The sequence below is a fragment of the Onychomys torridus genome, chromosome 1 (assembly GCF_903995425.1).
Source record: "Onychomys torridus chromosome 1, mOncTor1.1, whole genome shotgun sequence".
Taxonomy (NCBI): domain Eukaryota; kingdom Metazoa; phylum Chordata; class Mammalia; order Rodentia; family Cricetidae; genus Onychomys; species Onychomys torridus.
The window spans coordinates 174,511,912-174,531,087 of NC_050443.1; the positions used below are offsets into that span (position 1 = coordinate 174,511,912).

The 19,176-nt window shown below is 45.1% G+C and overlaps 1 protein-coding gene across 1 annotated transcript in view; it reads left to right on the forward strand.

Annotated features, from left to right (window-relative positions):
* The first annotated feature begins 4,317 nt into the window (after positions 1-4,317).
* The window catches only part of Acsl5 (acyl-CoA synthetase long chain family member 5), a 45,666-nt gene continuing 30,807 nt past the window's right edge, over positions 4,318-19,176 (forward strand). Inside the window, exon 1 of the mRNA XM_036189121.1 lies at positions 4,318-4,866. The gene's annotated coding sequence lies outside the window, so the exon portion shown is untranslated. The remainder of the gene's footprint in view (positions 4,867-19,176) is intronic.

The window sequence follows — 19,176 nt, forward strand, 5'->3', positions numbered from 1 at the left end:
CTGATTTAAAGAACCAAATGAAGTATTCATCTTGGGGTCTGACTCCCGTCCCTCACTATTGGCTTGGATGTGTGAAGGCCTCATTGACACTCACACCTCACAGATATGAAGTGGCAGCTTGGAAGAGTTACAAACTAGGAAGTGTGGTATAAACATGTCTGCCTTCCCCTGCTTTCAGTCCCCTGGACAAGCTGATTTCTTTCTGTGAAGTACTCCCAACCCTGAGCCTAAGAGGCGGCATAGCTGTTCTGAGGCTGTGTTATAGAGTTCTGGAATGTCAGTGTCTGGGATTCCAGAACTATGGTGGATTGGATGTACTGTTCCTTTGTCCCTAAGAAAAGGGAAAGAAGGTCTATGAAGCCTATCCTGGGTCACGTGGAAGAGTGTTTCAGGCTATTGGTCAGGCACTACACATCTCAAGAACCTCGCCTGTCAGTGGCCTAAAAAAATGAAGGTTTGTACATTTTAGAGGCTTCTGGATGCCCAAGTTGAAAGGGATTTAAAAACAATTACTGTATTCTAAAGTATAAGGTTGTGGGTACTATAAAGAAGCCTGGTCTAACACACCAGAGACAGTGGTTCATCAGGGGGGAAATCACTTGCTCTTGCAGATACACAACAGACACATACATGCCAGGTGGAATGGAGACCTGCCTGCAATCCCAGCTCTTGGAAGACTGAAAGCTGAGTAGGTGGACTGGCCAGAGAGTTCTGGGTTCAAGTGAGAGCCTGTCTCAACATATAAAGTGGAGAGCAACCAAGAAAAACACTCAGTATCAGTATGTACTCACACACTTGCAGACACACTCAACAGAGACACCTATCACATAAACATGTGCAAAATATTTTATTTATTTTTTAGGAGAGAAAAAGATGGAATGGCCTGCTAGAGTGTTAGAGACCTGGACTCTGGGCTTTTCACTCCCTTTTGGAGTCTCCATTGTCCCTGAGAATGAAGCCAAGGTTGCTATGTCAGCGATGGCTCATTCATACAAGGCTACCCACTTGTTTTGTCCACTCTGACTCTACATGACTTTGAGTTAGATTTGTGGAAAGGTGGTGTTAACAGTCAGTGTAAGGACTCCTGTTCAGCTAAAGTCTCCCTTCTGGGACTCAGTCAGCTGTCCAGGTTCTCCAAAAGCATCAATTCAAGTCTGGGTCAATCTTGGTCATAACCAAGTCTATCCCTAATGCAACCTCTATTTTAGTATCTGGTCCTATTGAAGGTAGGGTAGATGTTTGATGCAAACACTCATCTCAAGTGGCACTCATATTACCTGACACTGATATAAATGCAGAATCAAAATTGTGGCACGGACCCAGACAATGTGTTGTAACATTCCCTCTGGGGAACTGTGACATTTACTAAAGTTTGGAAACCACAGCTTGGCTTGGCATATCTTGCTCTCTGGAGAGTGTAGTATCAGCAGGTGTTCAGTCAGTAGTTTACTGACCAACATACCTTGGCACTAGTCCAGTCTGGTGGCACTGAAACCCAAAGTTCTCATCAGTCTGCTCTCTTCAGAGCCTCTTAGAAGCCTTTTTCTTTCTGGTACTAAGGAAGTGTTAAGGTTCTTTAGGGAGAGATGACCTCTGAGGTCCATGCCTCTAAGACCTAAGTGAGAAGACCCTATGTCATGAACATGCTAACCACCCCACACAGGCTCGAGCAGGAAGTGATGCTGATGCCTGACTTTGAGTTTGGACACCTGACCAGGTACATTACAAAGTAAGCCTTTCTCTACATTTCTAAAGGGCTGGCACACAAAAAGCAGGCAAGCACTGAAGCTTCTAGGCATTGACTAGAGAGGTAGCATCACAGAGGGACCAAACATGGTGATGGGCATCCTTGGCCCTACCTTAGGCCTGGGTTGTTTACTACCTGGTTGCAAGATTTTAGCACCTTCTTGAAAAGGGTTCATTGGTCTGACTCTGAAGTAGAGGTTGTGAAAGGTCTGCAGATCCTCTTTTATCTCTGTCTATATTCCTTCTGATTAGTGATACCTTTGCAGCCTTAATGATTTAGCAACAATATGGGTAATGTGCATCTTCCACACAGATAGAAGGAAGAAAATAGACTATGCTGTGAGGCAACAGCCACACTACTTCTTCTTGCTAGGGGCGAGTAGGGCAGGCTGTACCCATGACTCTGCTCTCTCTGAAGACAGCCCACTTGGGTTTGTCTTTTCTTTCACATTCTATACCCCAGGCCAGCTCTGCTTGTTTGCTTGCCTTGGAATATCCTGGATTGTCCTGGCTTTCCTAGAAGGCTCATCTCCAAACACAAACTTCCACTTTGTCCAGATCTTAAAGCCCATAACCTGAGTCAGTGCAAGTGACTTCCCCATTTCCTGTGATCCTGAAATTAAGGTACACTTTCTCGGCCTTATTAGTCTAGTCTGGCCTCTTCCTATCTCAGTCCCAAAGATGGTGGCCAAGAAAAACCTCATATGCAAAGCCCTGTGTGTGCCTACCTCTTTCCCTGAAGTCTGGGTTTTATAAGTTTCACCCCACTGAACGGCAGCTTTCTGAGCCAATTGCTCTTTATTTTTCCTCTTAGTCCATTGCCTAACAATCTCTTGTTTAACCTTTTGCCAAATTCTTCCCTTCTGTCAGAGGTGACTGAGTGTTTGAGCAGGTAACTTGTACCTTTGCACTTCATTGCAACAGGTCCAAAGGTTCCAGGGGAGCTGGCAGGACACTCTCAGGACAGGATCCAGTGGCTTCAGGTGTGCCTAGTCCCCGAGCGTGGAGAGGCAGAGGCAGAGGCAGCTGAATGTGGTGCTGAACCAACAAGCTAGCTGCAAGAGGAGCCATTCCTCGACCCAGCTAGAACTGTGACTGTTCTCCCAAGGTGAGCTGCCTTCTCTGGTCTATGAGACAGCGGGAGTAGGGAGGTTGTGGGGGAAGGTGGGATGTATATTCATCCTCAACCTGCTTAAAGTTCTTTCATAACATGAGTGGTAATCTCAGCTGACTTGTGTGGGAGGCAAAGAAAGAAAGTGATTGGAAAGGGAAATATTTGAGCCATTTGAATTCTAGAAGAGAGGGGGGATTGAAAGAGAATTATCAATCTCATTTTTAGAAGGCATAAAGCTTTTGAAAGGTTAAAGACTGAGTCAGGATGTAGGTTCCCTTCATCTTACATTCAGAACTTCTTAGAATCGCTACTTAACCACTGCTGATGACAGACTCGTGAAGGACGGGATCACCAGTGATGCTATTAAGGGCTGGCAAGCATCCTAAAGGACAGGCCATGTGTTGGCTCAGGGGGACATCTTCTGTAAGGGATGCAGCACTAGCCTCATTTTTTGGATACACCTCTGAGTTGCTGAGCAGTGTGGCCTGGCTTTAGATGGGATGTGATGGTCAGTCTCTGCTGACCAGACTGTAAAAATCTCGAGTGATGTCAGAATTTTTCATAGAAATCTTTGGGGCTCATAGAGGCTGCATAGAAAGGTAACCCAGTGAGATTCTAGAATGACCCGGACCTGGCTGAACTTGGCATTCAGTTCTAGAGGAGATCAATGACAACAATATTAGTTGGTATCCTCTGAACCTGCCACAGACTAAGACAGGCCTTAGAGAAAAGCCAGGGCATCCCAGGCACTGAGGCTTGGCACCCACTCTGCCATATAATGTTCTCCTCAGAGAAAATTGTTTCCGGGGAAGCTGAGCTCTGAAACTAAACAAAAGCTGGAGGCACCTCCTTCTATCCTTCTATCCTTCCAAAGGGAACAGACTTGCTGTTCTTTGAGATATGGCTCCATTTTCTTGGCCTTTCCAGCAGGAGGGGTGCTCTCTGCAGAGAGAAGGAATCCTAAGGTAGCTAGCACGCTAGTGAAGAGCCAGACTCACCTTGAACTTCCTCTCCATCCTTCTTGGAGGGATCGAGGCTGGGAAAGTGCTGTGTAATTCTGTCTGTCTGTGAGTTTGCTGCTGGGGGTGGGGTTGGGGGTGCAGGACCTGTCTTCTATCTTCCAAACCGAGAATGAGGTCTCCTTGTGCCCCGGGAGATCAGAGCTTTAAAGGGTGATTAATACGGCAACCAGGAACCCGGGTTGTAAGGTATAAGTGGAGGAGGCGCAGAACACAATTTTACATTAAACTTGGCTGAGTGAGAGGCCGATCTGGTGTGTCAGAGGGAAAGGAGCCACGTCAATTTAATGGCTGGCTGCCCCAGTGGTTCCTGGCTTATTTTGTTTATTCTGTTGTCTCTGTGAGGTCCTTATGTGTCCCTGAGCCGGGCAGCTCTGGGGACGGGAAAGCGGCTACGTGGAGAAGACAGTTGTGTTGAGACTGCCCCAAGGGCGGAGGTCCCTCTCGCTGGACTTTCCTGTCCTGCGAACGCAGCAGGGGACAACGTCACCTCCGTCTCCCTGGCGGTGAACCCAGGGGCACTTCAACTCGGTTTCATTTGGATTTTCGTCTTGGAGGAGACCTAGTGGGACCAGCGGGAGCAGGTGGACTGGGTGGATGCTAGGTGGCTTTTGTTTCAGCCCTTAGGGGCTGGGGCTAAAGGCTTTGAAAACCGGCCGGGGTAGCTTAAGCTGCCTGTCTGCCTGTCTCCTCCTGGTCAGAAGCGCTTCCACTTTCAGTTGTGAAAGAGGAAAAAAAAAAAAAAAACCAGGAAGTGAAGTCCCCACACCAGCATGTCAGAAAGCCGGGCTATGGCCTGGCTGGGACAGCTCAGGGCAGGGCAGGAGTGCAGACACTAGCCGGCTGCCTGCCTGCATGGACGCTCTGAAGGCACCCTGCCCCTGGAGAAGCCCGGGGTGAGGAAGGAAGGATAGGGGCTCTCCAGCCTGCAAGGAGCCGGAGCCAGGAAGCCCCACTCAAGCTCCAAGACATTCGGCCCCTCACAGGGTAAGGGATCTGTAGTGGGGTGTGATCCAAGGACGGGCCCCTGGGCGTGCGACAGAGGCATCCGACCCCCCTCCTCCCTGCCCAGCTTCAGGAAGCTGCTTGTAATTCGCGGCTCGCTGTGGCCCACGTGGGCGCCATGCTCTTTATGCCCCGGGGGTGGGTGGGGGGGGGGGCTCCTAGGTCTACCCGTGCTCTCTGGATCAGGAGAGGTGAGGGAAAGGAGGAAGGGACAATGGGAGAGGACTTTCTCCCTCCCTTTTCCGGAGGTGGATTACAGAGACCGTTTTTTTTTTTTTTTCTTTTGCGGACCTGAGCACGTGGCGTAGCTCCCTGGGGTGGGCTGGGGGTTTAACCTTGATTTTCACTGGACTTTGACTCTGATGGTAGGAGCTAAGGAATGAGACTAAGGAGATGGAGAAACAGACTGAATGGCTCCCGGATGAAGTCCGGTCTCTTTTCAGGGCTATCAGCACAGGTTAGTTCTAAGATGCTCTGGAAGGGCTTTGAGTAAGTGAGCATTGAGAAGGGGCTCCATGGCTGGGTTTTGATATCCCGTGTGGTATCACACCCCAACCCCCTTTGACCGTCTGAATGGCAGGATTAAATCTAAACTTTCTACTTGTAGGTGACTGGTGCCCTGTAAGAGGCAGGGTCTAAAATAAAGAGTCGATCAGGTTTCAAAACTGGAGATAGAAGCCATAGATTATGATCTTGTCCTCTGTATCCATGTGGCAGCTGTTTCAAGTCACTTTAGAACGCACCTTAGAAGAAACACAGTATAAAAGCTTATGAGCATCACTCATGTGCCTGTGTCGGCCAACGAAAGGCACAAAAGCCTAAATAAAGCAACAGCTGTAAATGCAGGCAGGCAGGCAGGCAGGAAGTTTGAGGGAAGCGGGAGACACAGGCAGGTGAAGTAATGGTGTATAATGGGATCCTAGGGAGGGGAACACTAGAAAAAAATCGCAGCACATAGAACCCAGAGAAACACATTAAATTTAATTTAAAAAAAAATACCGTCCAGATCAAACAGAGTTTCAGCCCAGCATTCTGACTTAAGGCTATGTTACAACTTGGTTTGCTCTGCTTTTTGAAATAGAGGATCACTGTAGTCCAGGCTGAGCTGGAACTCCTTACGTCGATGAGGCTGGTGATCTGCCTGCCTCAGCTGTCCAGGTGCTGGGATTATAGGTGTATGCCACTATGCCGAGCTATGTGACAGTTCTTCAGGGAAAAGACACATACCACAATATCAATGTGTCTCTGCACCTCAGTGCTCCATCATGGTGAGGCCGCAAGTTCAAGGAGGGTGGACACTGCAGAAGGACAGAGAACCCAGTCAAGTACCAACACAAATCAGATATCATATTTGGTCAAGACAATCTTTTGAAGTGGATGGTTTCACTGTTTGATGGTTAAGAGAGTAGCAACAGAGAGGCGAAGCTACTTCCCCAAGGTCACAGAGCAAGTAGGCTGTCAATTGTATTGGAACTGTAGGCAGTCTGATGCTTTCAAAAATAAAATATTTACAATTTTATTTTAAAAACTTGTTCTTCGTTCACTTGTAGGGTTAGCCTTCCTTGGAATAGCCTAAACTTTTAGCTTGTAAAAAGATTTTTGTATGTGGCAGTTGGATACCAGATATTGAGTTTATATGGTCATCCCCTATTTGAGATTTTCCTGGAACCCTGAATCTTACCACTGCTTTCATTGGGGAAATACTATGCTTAGGGTCCTATGGGTCCTTTTCTTTGATTCATAGTAGAAGCCCATGGAGTAGGGTTAAAAGTGTGACTTAGAAACACACTCAACACATCATGGAGGGTTGGACCTGGAATCTGAATATTTAGTTCCAAGGGTGATCTGTACTTAACGCTGATGAGTCTGGCTGGCTTAATGCATAGGCCAAGGAATAAGAACCTGTAAGGTAGTTAATCTTTAGCCAATCCTCCCATTTCAATCCATAGAGAGTGAATGTAGACAGACTAGTTGTCGGGCCTGGAGAAGGAGTAAGGGGTGAATGCTTCACAGGTGCAGGGTTCCTTTTGAGGTGATGAAAATGTTTTGGAATTAAATGGAAGATAAGTGGCATAGCATTGTGAATGTACGTTTTAAAAAGTTTAAAAAGTGAATTCACCTTAAAAAAAGAAAGAGTAGAAGAAGAAGTTTTTTCTCCCCTCTTCCAGGGAGATGAGCTCCGAGTCCCAGGTTTGACATCATTTTACAAAGCGGGAGTGTATTGCCTGCTCGCTATGCCTCATGCTCCTGCCTAGCAGATGCAGTGACTCTGGGTGCAGCCAAAGGTGACTTCTGCGTCTGCCAGCGCTGCAAGTGTGTTGTGGTCCCATCAGTGACCTCAGCCTTCACAGCTCACACCCACGTTCTGTGGCCAGTGCCTCTGGGTCTGTCACAGTATTAGATCCAGGCTCTCCGTAGCCCTTCCCACTGGCACAGGGCTGGATTCTTCCTAGCTTCCCCAGTCCTGGTATGTGAATAAATAAATGAGTTCATAGGGTATGGAAGGTCAGCCAGTCCATGAACTGCCATTACAGACCTCTCCGTCTTCCTGGGTCATTCTTTTCTAAGACTGGGGTTGTGAGAGGCTTGTAGGAGGATATGAGGAAGGGAATAGGGCTGGGACGTGACAGCCCTGTCTCCTCCAATAAGAAGTGCTGTGTTTAAATAAAAACAAAGACTTGTGAAGACATTTGTCTGTAAGAGGAACCAAGATGACAGTTGTATCTTGGGACATCTCCTAACAGATCATGAGATAGGAGTAAGGATGTGAAAATGGAGGTAAATAGAAGAGAGGAAAGAGAGACCCTTTGTGTCAGCGTGTGTGCAGGAACACGTGTGTGTAGGTGTGTGTAGGCATGTGTAAATGTATCTGGATGCCAGAGGACAACCTTTGGAGCTCTTCCTCAGGCTCTTACCATCTTTGTCATGAGACAGAGGTTCTCATCGGCCTGGAACTCATGATCAGACTGAGTTAGCCCTAGACATTTACTGTCTCCCCGTTCCCAGCTGGGATTACAAACATGTGCCACCACACCTGACTTCTGTTTTTCCAGACTTGGGTTCTGGGAACTTAACTTAGGACCTCAAGCTTGTGCGGCATTGTACTGTACTGACTGAGCCATATCTCCAGCCCTGACAAGAGCGGCTCTTTCCTCAGGACTTGTACCAAGTACCACAGCATTTTTGCTGTGTGCAGTTGAAAGAGCAGACTTGCAGTGATGTTGAGTAACTGTCCCTGGGTCCTCTCGTCTCATAAATGACAGCTCTGCTGCTCTGAAGTCACAAAAGCAATGGCCTTGGAGGTTTGTTTCTGGACAGGGGAGTCCTGGCAGTCAAGTTCACTGCTTACACTTCAGATCTGGTGATGCTTGACCATTGGTCTAGCCAGGTAGTGTGAGACCTGATTCTGAACCCAGGCAGGAAGGTCTCTTTCACAACCTCTTGCATCATCCACTCTTTATCAGGAAGGAATGATGAGGACTGAGCACTTTGTTCATTCTATCTTTTTACAGACCCTCTTATCAAATCTAGGGGACTTGTGGTACTGGCTTCGCTTAACTTGTTCTCTCAAAATTCACTTGGTCAGCAAGAAGTTGTGGCTGCCCTTTGGGGGTGTTTACCTTGACAAGTTTTTCTGTAGGGTGGGGCCATTGGACCGGTTAGTTGGAAGCATAATAGTAGATCAAGGTTAGTTTTATCAACCTGAGTGCCCTCGGGATTTGTCACTTCCTGTCACCACCCTGTGGGTGGCTCCACAAATATCTTAAGGGACCCGAGTTAATAGGCTGTCGGGATTTGAATTAACAAGGGTGTCCTATTAAGTACTGCTTGACTCAACTGGCCAAGGGCTGTCACCACCTTACCCCCAGTGACTGTGTCTGAGAACCAAGTCTGACTCCAGTGGCGGTGTTCTCACTGAGCACTCTCACTGATTCCTCTTGGAGCCTTTTTCTTCACTCTCTTTAACTAAAAGTGAACCTTCCACCTCCATTAGAAATACCATTTCCCAGGGGTCAGAGGGAGTGGGAGGAGAAATGGTATTGGAAGTGAATGTGAGCAAAACTGCATTAGACGTGCATGAAAATGTCCTAATGAACCTGTTGTTATGTACAATCAATATTACTACAAAGAAGAAAAAACTTTCCCTCGTTCCTTCCTCTGAGTTCCCTCCTACTTAGGTCCATCCAACCCACGGTGATGGGATTTGTTTAGGTAGATGGTTGATAAGACACAGACAAGAGTTGAGAAAGATGGTTTGCTGAGTTTGATGGCAGCAACCTTGGTTGACAACAGAGTGTGTCGGAGTGTCTTCCTGTCCATGGGCTTCACTGGTTGGGTCACTGTCTTTGACTGGCCTGGGCTCGAGGATCATAGTCTGGGCCTGTAGTGATCCAAAGGGCTGTCTACTCTACTCCTGTCTCCAAGGGCCTATTCTCCCTCATCCTCATATGCTCATTCCACATCTTTGTTTCTCATGTTGCAGAGACCTGCAAGAGGTAGGAGTTATATTCCAATGTTCATCGATCCAACACTGGATGTACTACTGCGTGCACAGGCCCAAGGTCTTTGTTTACCTTCTCTTTTCTTTCCTCTTTTCTTCTGTTCTGCTCTTCCTTTCTTTTTTCATCTTCCTCTTGTTCTTTTCTGTTTTCTTGGGCCTTTTATTTTTATTTTTATTTTATTTTGGCATTTTGTTTTTGAGATAAGCTGTCTGTATCAAAGACTGGTCCCAAACTCACTGTATAGCAGAGGATGTCCTTGAATCTGACCTTTAGATTCTCCTGCTTCCACCTCCAGAATGCTGGGGTAACAGGGTGTTGGGGATCAAACCCAGGGCTCTATGCATGCTGACTCAGTACTCTGCTAACTAGCTACACCCCCAGCTCCATTTGCCTTTTTAAAAGTGAGCATAGAAATAAAAGTATCACAGGGTAAATAAACATATACTTTTCTCTACCCCAAACAGCCAACACTTGGATACACCCCAACAGAGCACATTAGCTCCCTGAGAAAATGGCTTTATCCCCTACTAGCTAAAGAATTCCAAGTGCACCTTCTCCATTCTGAACATTGTAGCTACCTGGATATAGTGGGTTTGAATATCCGAGTGCACACATGATATGCTTGGGACTCTGCCTTGGCCTCATTTACACTGTGTGTAAGTGTGAAGTGTGTAAGTGTGAAGTCCCAGCAGTGGTACTCCCAAGAAAGGTCAAGCAGATTCCAGTCCAGGCAAACATTGTGTTTCTTCTTTGAATTCTTCAGTGAGTGTCCTTTAACAGACTCCTCCCCTGGCTGTCTTTCTCTGAGCATGTGCCAGTAGTGAGCAACAGAAAGGTGAAGAAGTCTTGATGGGTTGGTGGGTTCCCACTTGACCTTGAAGTGTGTGCTGGGTGTGCTGGACTCCAAAGGCTAGGATGACCTTCACATGGAGTGCTCCTAGCACATCACAGAAATGTTCCCTGAGTTCCAGAAGCCTTGGTGAGAACCAAACCAGAGGAAGATGCTATGGCAGCTCTCCCGAGTTCCTGGCCCTGTGTGTGCAGTGAATCTTTCTTGACAGGTCTTATGATTCATTTACAGTGTGCTTGCCTATGGCAGGTGTCTTACATCTTCCAACTGTGGGACTCATCCTAGCAGTTGGGCTAAGAAGGGAGAGGGCAGTGGGAGGTAGTTCTTATTTGGTTCTTGTTCTTACCCCTCCCTCCCAATCATTTAAACAATAGAAGTCAATCTTCCCTTGCTATGGAAAGCACTACCTGTCCACCTCCTGGGGCTTTAAGGGAGCTCCCTCTTCTGACCTTGTTGTCCTGCTCTGCTCACAAATCTTTGTGAAGAGTCCAAGATGCCACTTTTCCTGACCTTCTGAGTACACATACGGGTGTGCCTGTACGAGTGTGTGTGTGTGTGTGTGTGTGTGTGTGTGTGTGTGTGTGTCTTTCAGAACACCCAGGAGCAGGTCTATACCTGATCACATGGCTAATGTGAGGTGGTGGCCTGAGAATGTGGGTGCTGCTAAGTGGCTGGGAAGTAGTTATCTACTGGCTCACAGGTCAGGATCTCACACCAGTCTTTCTTCTCAGCTATTTGGAATAAATGTTGAAAGTTGCATATTCATAGCTCTGGCACTGTGACTCAGGTTCCACCTTTGTTCTGGATTCTTATCTGCTCCAGAGATGAATGAAAAAAGTTTCCGCCCTCAGAGCTGCAGTTCAGGCTGGCTTGCTTAGTAGCTGAGACATCCTTTACACACTGCAAGCCCTGGAAAAGGCTCCTGTGGAATGTTGTTTTGGTGACAGGAGGGAGAGCAGCACTGATGGAAACAAGGCTGGGAGGCAGTGGTGTTCCCAGGTGTGTTCCCAGAGGCTGTACTGAGCAGGGGGTAGGACAGTCTATATTTGCTGCCTGAGTCAGAGGCAGGATAATAGGTGTATATATTATTTTGTAGATAAAACAAAATATGCATTTCAGATTAAGAAATATATGCCATCAAGCATTTCCTTCCCAGTTAGAGCTAGCTACTCAAGCCTCCCTGACCAAAACTCACCCCTTCCTTCAGAATCCAGTCCCTTTTGCTTACGTAGCTTCGCCGTCAGTGTTCCACCATGCTATAGTGATCTATGCAGGCTTGCTTTCATATTCTTCAATGGACAACAGTCCTACTTAGCTAGGTACAGTGGCCTGTGCTTTGTTGTTGTTGTTTGAGACATGGTTTGTAACAGCCTTGGTTGTCTTGGAACTGGCTCTATAGACCACGCTGGCCTTGAACTCACATAGATTTGCCTGCCTCTGCCTCCCAAGTGCTGCAATTAAAGGCATGTGCCACCACTGCCCTGCTGGCTTGAACTTGTAATCCTAGTTCTCAAGAAACTGAAGTGGAATTGTGAATTCAAGGCTCAATGATGAGACCTTGTCTCAACACCACCTCCTCCCCCTCCTCACACTCAAAATAACAATCCCATAAAGGTGGGATTTCATAACTGTACTCTCAGTATCAATAATAATTACCCGATTTGTTGTTGGGTCCTTTAAAAGCCTTTGACTGAATGATTAGAAACCTAAAAGTTTCTGGGGAAATCTACTTCTAATTATTCACCTTCCTTCTGTCTTTCCTATGAAGAGCATCCCTTCAGAAACATCAGCCCTATACAATCCATCGCGGTTGTCCACATGCCCTTTGTTTAGCAGTAGATGCTGGGGCTGCTTTCATATCAATACATTGGAATCTGTTTGCCTACTAAGACTTCCACTGTGTAGAAGTGCTATTGTTTGGCAACCTACCTAAGCAGGTAGAATTGTCTGGGCTTTTGTATTTGAAACAAGCCTTTTGCTTTAGTGATATTGACTATAATAGCAAAAACTGGATGGGCATAGCTCTAATGCTCTACGCATACATTCGTTTACTACTTAAATCACAGAAACAGCCTGATTAGGGAGCTATTATTGCCATTTCATAGACAGAACCCACCCAGAGGATAAGTTGCCTGCCCTGGGTAAGAGAAGACAGCATGGCAGAAATTAGGCCCATGGGCTGGCTCAATCCAAATCCTTAGGTGATACACTGTACAATGTTTCTAATCCCCTTTGTTGAGCTGTTATTTTCCTACTGGATAAATTGATGGTAGAATTGCTGGGACAAATTGTTAAACAAACATTTAAATTGTAGCAGAGGGTAACTCTTGTCTTCACTTTAAGGACTCTCTTGCCACACATATGCTACTGATGCCCCTGCCCTTGTTTCACTGGGCTAGATTTTGTCTTTATGTGGCTTCTGATTGTTCAGTGCAGGGAGTTAGGTCTTAGCCTATGTGCAGTGTTTGACACTTTCCTTATGTTACCATCCAACAAGTCAATCATTTTTAAAAGTGTTATGTAATCGAGCTTGTCATTGTTTCCATTTTGGATTATAGTTTACATGTCCATCTTGAGTCTTTTCCACCAATGTTTTAAACTATGTTTCTGTAATACTCTCTCCCAGATATTCTTAGGCTTCTTGCTATGTTATGTTTGAAGACTGCCCCATCTCCAACTTGCTTTATTGGAGTAAGTCAATAATCAGCTTTACATGTTTTCTTTCTGAGTGGCTAGCACATTATCCCAGTATATTTATTGTAAGTAGAGAGAATCTATTTTGATATTGAATGCTATTTAGTATATATTTATAGTGCCTACAGGGTACATTTCATGATTATTTTTAGTAAAAGTGCATACTCAGTAGCCACTAGAAAACCTTCATAGCTCATTAGTGAAATTCAAATGCAATGTTTGCCCAGTTCCATTCTTTTCAGAACTGTTTTGACTCTCCTTGTGAGTTTTATTCTTCTGAGTGTTTTAGAGATAGTGTCAGGTTAGTAGGAAAATCACATTGGTTTAGAGTTGTAGGCAGACATAGAGATTTGAGGAGACAGATCTCAGCTACTCCAGGCATGTTCTTCCATCTTCAAGCTCTTCTGTGCCTCAGATCTAACTCAACCCTTTTAGTTCATGACGTTTATTATTTGTGTGTGCACTCACATGCCACCGTGCACTTGTGGAGGTCAGGTGATAGTTTCCAGGAGTCAACTCTCTCCTTCCCCAAGGGGTTTACAGGGGTTACCCTCAAGTTGTCAGCCTTGGTAGTAAACACCATTACCCTTTGAGGCACCTTGCTAATCCTAAACATTTACATTTACCCCTGTAATGGTATCTTTTCCATGATTTTTAAATTAGTTATTTGTATGAAGTTTGGGGAACTTTGACTTTCCTATGTGCTGCGTGTTCTGGCCACCTTACTGGATTATATCAGCAATTAAAATGTTAAAAAGTAGTCATTACCTCTATTTTCTTAGAAGGTTTTCTTTTCTTTTTTCTCCTCTCTGTTTATTTTACATCCCAGCCACAGCCCCCCTTCTTCTCCTAGTCCCTCTCTCCTACCTCCCTGTTCCCTCCTCTTCCATCTCCATCCAGGAAAGGGCAGGTCTCCCCTAAGTATCAACAAAACATGGCATATCAAGTTGCAGTAAGACTAAGCACCTCCCCATGTATTAAGGCTGGTCAAGGTGACCCAGCATGAAGAGTAGGGTCTCAGAAGGCAGTAAAAGGGTCGGAGACAGGTCCTGTTCCCACTGTTAGGATCTCCTTTCAGCTTTTGTTTTGTTTGAGACCAGGTATCACTCACTATATTGCCCGGGCTGGTCTCCAACTCCTGGGCTCAAATATTCTTCCTGATTCTGCTTCATGAGTATACACCATCAAGTTTTGCCTTGTCTTTTAGTGAAAACTGATGCTACACTTTGTATGTATGTTGTATGTGTATGTGCCTGGTCATGTATGTGTATGTGCTGAAATGCATGCACATGGGAACACATAGAGGCCAACAACGAATGTCTTCTACCTTCCCACCTTATTATTATTATTTTTTTTGAAGTGGTGTCTCTCACTTAAACTGGGCCTTGATAGTTCAGCTAGATGGTGGTCAGTCAACCCCCAGGATCCTCCGTTCTCTGCTTCCCCAGCACTGAGATTACAGGCATGTGCAACTTTTTTCCCCCTTGAGACACATCTCTCACTTGCCTGGAAAAAGTACACACATCTAACTCACCTTCATTGCACATTAATGAAGAGGCTATCCCATCCCTCCAGGTATATAAATGGTACTATTGGCTTGCAGTGCCCTTTTGACCTTTGGCCGTTGCTTTTTCTGGACATATAGGCTCTGTGGTTGATAACTGAGGAGGAGCCCTCTTAAGTTGAAGGCTGAATTAGAAATGGGAAGCCCAGGCCAGAGCTTTCATACTCAGCATCCTAATGACCCCTTTGGAATCATGGGGAGGTATAAGACATGTGACATAGTCTCTAGGAGACAAAAAGCACACAAAAGTATGGAATAATGTGTTAACTAATTGGGTATGAGAACTTGGGGGACCCTGGTCTCCATTTTAATGAGCTTTAACTCACTACAGGATAAGTCCATACATGCAACAAGAAAACAGAGAAACCAATTAAGTCTAAATGAGCCTGTCCACTTTCTAGAAGGCAGATTTTTTTTTTAACTTTATGGTTGCAAATTTAGATATCATTATTGCATGGAAAATAATGAGTTCTCCATAAATAGAAAGCAAAGATGCCTTGCCTTATCATCTACTGTTCCCAAGATTCCAAGCAACACAGTGATTGTTGGCTAGACTTTCTACAGATGGAAAAACACAGATCATTTAATTCCAGTTCCTCTGAGTCTAGTTTTGATATTTATTATAAACACATCCTTTCCACTATCTTCCACCTCTAATTCATTAGTTCACCAAAAGACTGCTATGAGAGGATTCTTCTTAAGGTTGGCTGGAGTGAAGTGTGTGTGTGTGTGTGTGTGTGTGTGTGTGTGTGTGTGTGTGTGATGTGTGGTGTGTGTATGTGTGTGTGGTGATGTGTATATATGTGTGTAGTGTGTGTTTGTGTGTGTGGTGTGTATGTGTGTGTGTGTAAGTGAGTGTGTGAATGTGTGTGGTGTGTGTGTGTGTGTGTGTGTGTGTGTGTAGTTAGAGTTTTCCTGCCTGGTTCACAGTCAGGACAAATCTCTCTCACCCACCAGGCCCATAGACGCTCAGACCCAACCAAGTAGACACACAGAAACTTACATTGTTTACAAACTGTATTATTGGTGAAATTATTAAGGCCACTCCACGTAGTTAAAAGGGAGGTTTATTTTGTGGGCTAACTTACAAATGAAGGGGTAGGTTGCAGGGTCTGGCAAAGGTATCGCGTAGTCTGGTGGTGTTCTCTGGAGAACTCTGCTCGGTCTACCTCCAGCGTCCAGGGTCCGGGAACCAAGCGCGAGACCTCTTCCCGATCCTTGGTCTTCTGCTTCCTCCTTCGCCCTGCCTTGTGGGCGTGACCATTAGCGAAGCCTCAATGGGGGTTGGAACTTCCAGGCCAATGCTGGGATGGCTATCCACTACATCTCCCCCTTTTGTCTAAATAAGAAAGTTCTAACCTAATACAAGACTATATACAAAGAGATGGTTATCAAATATTGTCCAGGAGTAATGAGGGATAAACCTAGATAAATTGGAATTACAATAAGTGCAAACAATATCAAGCAAAAAACACATAGTAAAATCCAGGGAAGTCTAGGGCATGGGTAGGTGGCGTGTTACAAAGATCATTCCAAAAGGTGTCCTATCCTAAAGAACCTGAGTCTAATACTTAATATATCCTATCTAAGATATTATATATGTATATAAACTAAGTTGTAACTATAACTGCTAATCTCCAACCTCATCAAAGACCTGAGAAGGAATATAATAATACCTGAGAAATGGGAGAAGGACGCAAGCAACTTTCGGGAGTCTTGCAAGAGTAGACAGAGACAGCTAGCAGCCTGGACAGTCACCTAATGTTTCTCAGCATCGTTGGTGCATTCAAATTGGCTACAGGTCTAGAGTATCTGACAGACCATTTTGAGAAGCAGGAATTCTGAAAGACCATCTTACCCTGTCTTGGCAAAGTATAGTGGTCACTTTCCTTGTGTCCTGCTTGTCCAGAAAGGACAGCATTTGTACTGTCAGCAGTTGAGGCAAGGGCAGTTCTTTGCCCAGTAGGCCATTTTGTGCCAAGAAGACAAACTTCCAAATGGAAATGTCTTAGAAGCCCAACATTCTCTCCGGATCAAATTGGTGCTGCCAGGAGCAATTATGTCTCACGTCAACAGAATTCTAAGTTATTTAAATGCCATGTTCTCTAGGTCCATGAAGTGTTTGAAGATTACCTGTCCATCTGACCTATGTATTTATAAATCTGGATAACCTAACTAACATAATTATAGAGATGACAAGCATAGGTGACAATAACTATGTAAGTCTTATCTACCTAAACAACCTAAGGACTAAGCTTCCTATAAATAAGGCAAACAGTCTGTAAGCAAATGCACAGTAAAAGGACAATGACTTTAAATTGTGACAATACACAAAATATCTTTAACAGAGGTAGGAATGTATAGTGCAATATGCAATATGATAATAATCCTAAATATATATCAGTATACAGAATATCTTAAACAGAAGTAGAACATACATACAGTATGAGAGATATAAATTCACATTTGTATCAATATACAAATATTTCAAATACGAGTAAAAATATGTGTACAATATAACAAACATAGTTCTGTATTTGTATCAATATACAAATTATCTTAAATAGGAATGTAAAAAGTTTATATTTGTATCAACATATAAGAATTCATAACAGTGCAAAGGCTGCTATATCACTAAATTTGTTTAATAATGTATATGACAGTCTACCATAATACCATCACACCAATGCTTGCAGGGGATTCCAGAAGGGGCTGGACCACAAGTGTGGTTTGTTTCACACAGAACTTAGAGCAAGAAGCGTGGTGGCTTTGCCCTTGTTTATTTGAGCATGTCTGGGAGTGCTTGTAGATTCTAAGGGCTAGAATGGTAACCATAGCATCCTTATCCAGTGAAGTTTCAAACCTTCTGTCAGGCTCTGACTTTTTCCTACCTAAACAGCTGCATTTACATGTCCTATGTAGTGTTCAACTAAATGTCATAGGGTGTGTATGTGTGTGCAAGTGTACATGTGAGTATTCAGATATACACGGGAGAGTGCATACACAAGGTGTGTATGGGTGAGGTTCCTCGGGAGACAGTCACCTTATTTTTTTTGAAGCAGGCTCTGTTGCTGGGACTGAGGCTTGCTCATTAAAGTTGGCCTGGCAGTGAGCTCCAGGGACCTGCATATCTTTGTCTTCCTATTTCAAAGATTACAATATGTGCCACCCCACCCCCAAGCTTTTACATGGGTCCAGGGAATGGAACTCATACTTATATATAGAGCAAGAACTCCACTGACTTGTTTATCTTCCCAAGCCCCTGAATGGTACATTTTTAAATGGCTAGTTCTGCTGGATGATTTTTGTCACAATTTAAAAGCAATTCAAGGGCAGCAGGGAGAACCATCTGAAATTCTGTGAAACTTCTTGAGTTTGAAACTCAGTTGGCAATAGCAAGATGAGCAAGGAAGCCATTTCTGCAGACAGAAAAATAGAGCCTTCAGTACCTCCTGCTCATCAGGTCCCTTGCCAGCATACCAAGGTCCTTTCGTTCTCTTTAAATGTGTAAGTAATCCACTGTTTGTAGTGACATCTTCAGACTCATTCTCTTTGTAGGCAATATGACCAAAGTAGGTCTAAAAGGACTAGCCAAATATAGGAAGACTGTGGTTCGAATTAACATAGGAGATGTGTTCTTATTGATTTCTTTTAAAGCTTCCCACTCATTGAAACTGAGGTTTTACGACAATATCTTAGTCTTCTGGGTTGTCCAAGGATGAAAAATTTGACAACCCAGTGACCCTGGGCCCATGTGACTATGTGGTAACAATTAGCTGTGATGGACAGCATTTGCCCCTCTTGAGACAAGTCAAGGATTCCCAGTCTCCTTTCTCCCAGTGGTTTACCTACCAGGCCACTGGCCCTCCCTTCCCCTTTTTACCCCTACCCCACCCCACCACCACTGAACAGAAACTTCACCTTTAGACCCTACTTTGAAGACAGTGTTTGTAAGTCTCCCACTTCATGTCAACTCGCCACCTCGCGGAGATGGCGACATTCTCAGTGCCACCAACTTGTTCCCACAGTTGAAGCAGGCCAGGTAAGGCTGCGTTCCTTTGCAGGTGAGCTTGGGGCAGAGGGAGAAAGCCCAGGTGGTAAGATCCAGCTTGGCTAACAGCAGTGCCTCAGCCCCGTGAGGACTGGGGGCAGGTGGGGGCAGACACCAAGTAGACTTCTAATCGCCTCTGCCATTTGTTGCCAAAGCTGCAAATTTCCTGGAGCTATCTCCCTTTTATCCTGTGTTGGAATGGCTGTCCTAAAAAACGGTGACCTACCTGGCTGATCCAGCACACTTTGATTCCTGAAGTCCAGCACGGCTGTACAAGCCCAGGCACAGCTGGATTCCCAAGCCCCAGCTGTCAGAACCCTGCCAGGGAATCACGATAGTTCCCTATTATTTCACAACCCAGCTGGGCAATTTCTGGCTCCTGTTTTTCTTTTCTTTTATTTTCTACCCCTGACTTCAATGTAGTAAACACAGAGCTTAAGGACTGTTGTGTCAGCCTCCTGGAGGTTAGTTTTCCTCCATAAAATGGAAAGAAACCACTCCATAGTCAGGCAGCTGACCCACCCATGAGAACAATGACCCAGAATTCTCTTGCATTTGTTCTTGCCCTGCCCCCGCCCCCATGCCTTATGGCTTTTCTTGGACTAGAATGAAGAGTCGCCTTCACTGAAGA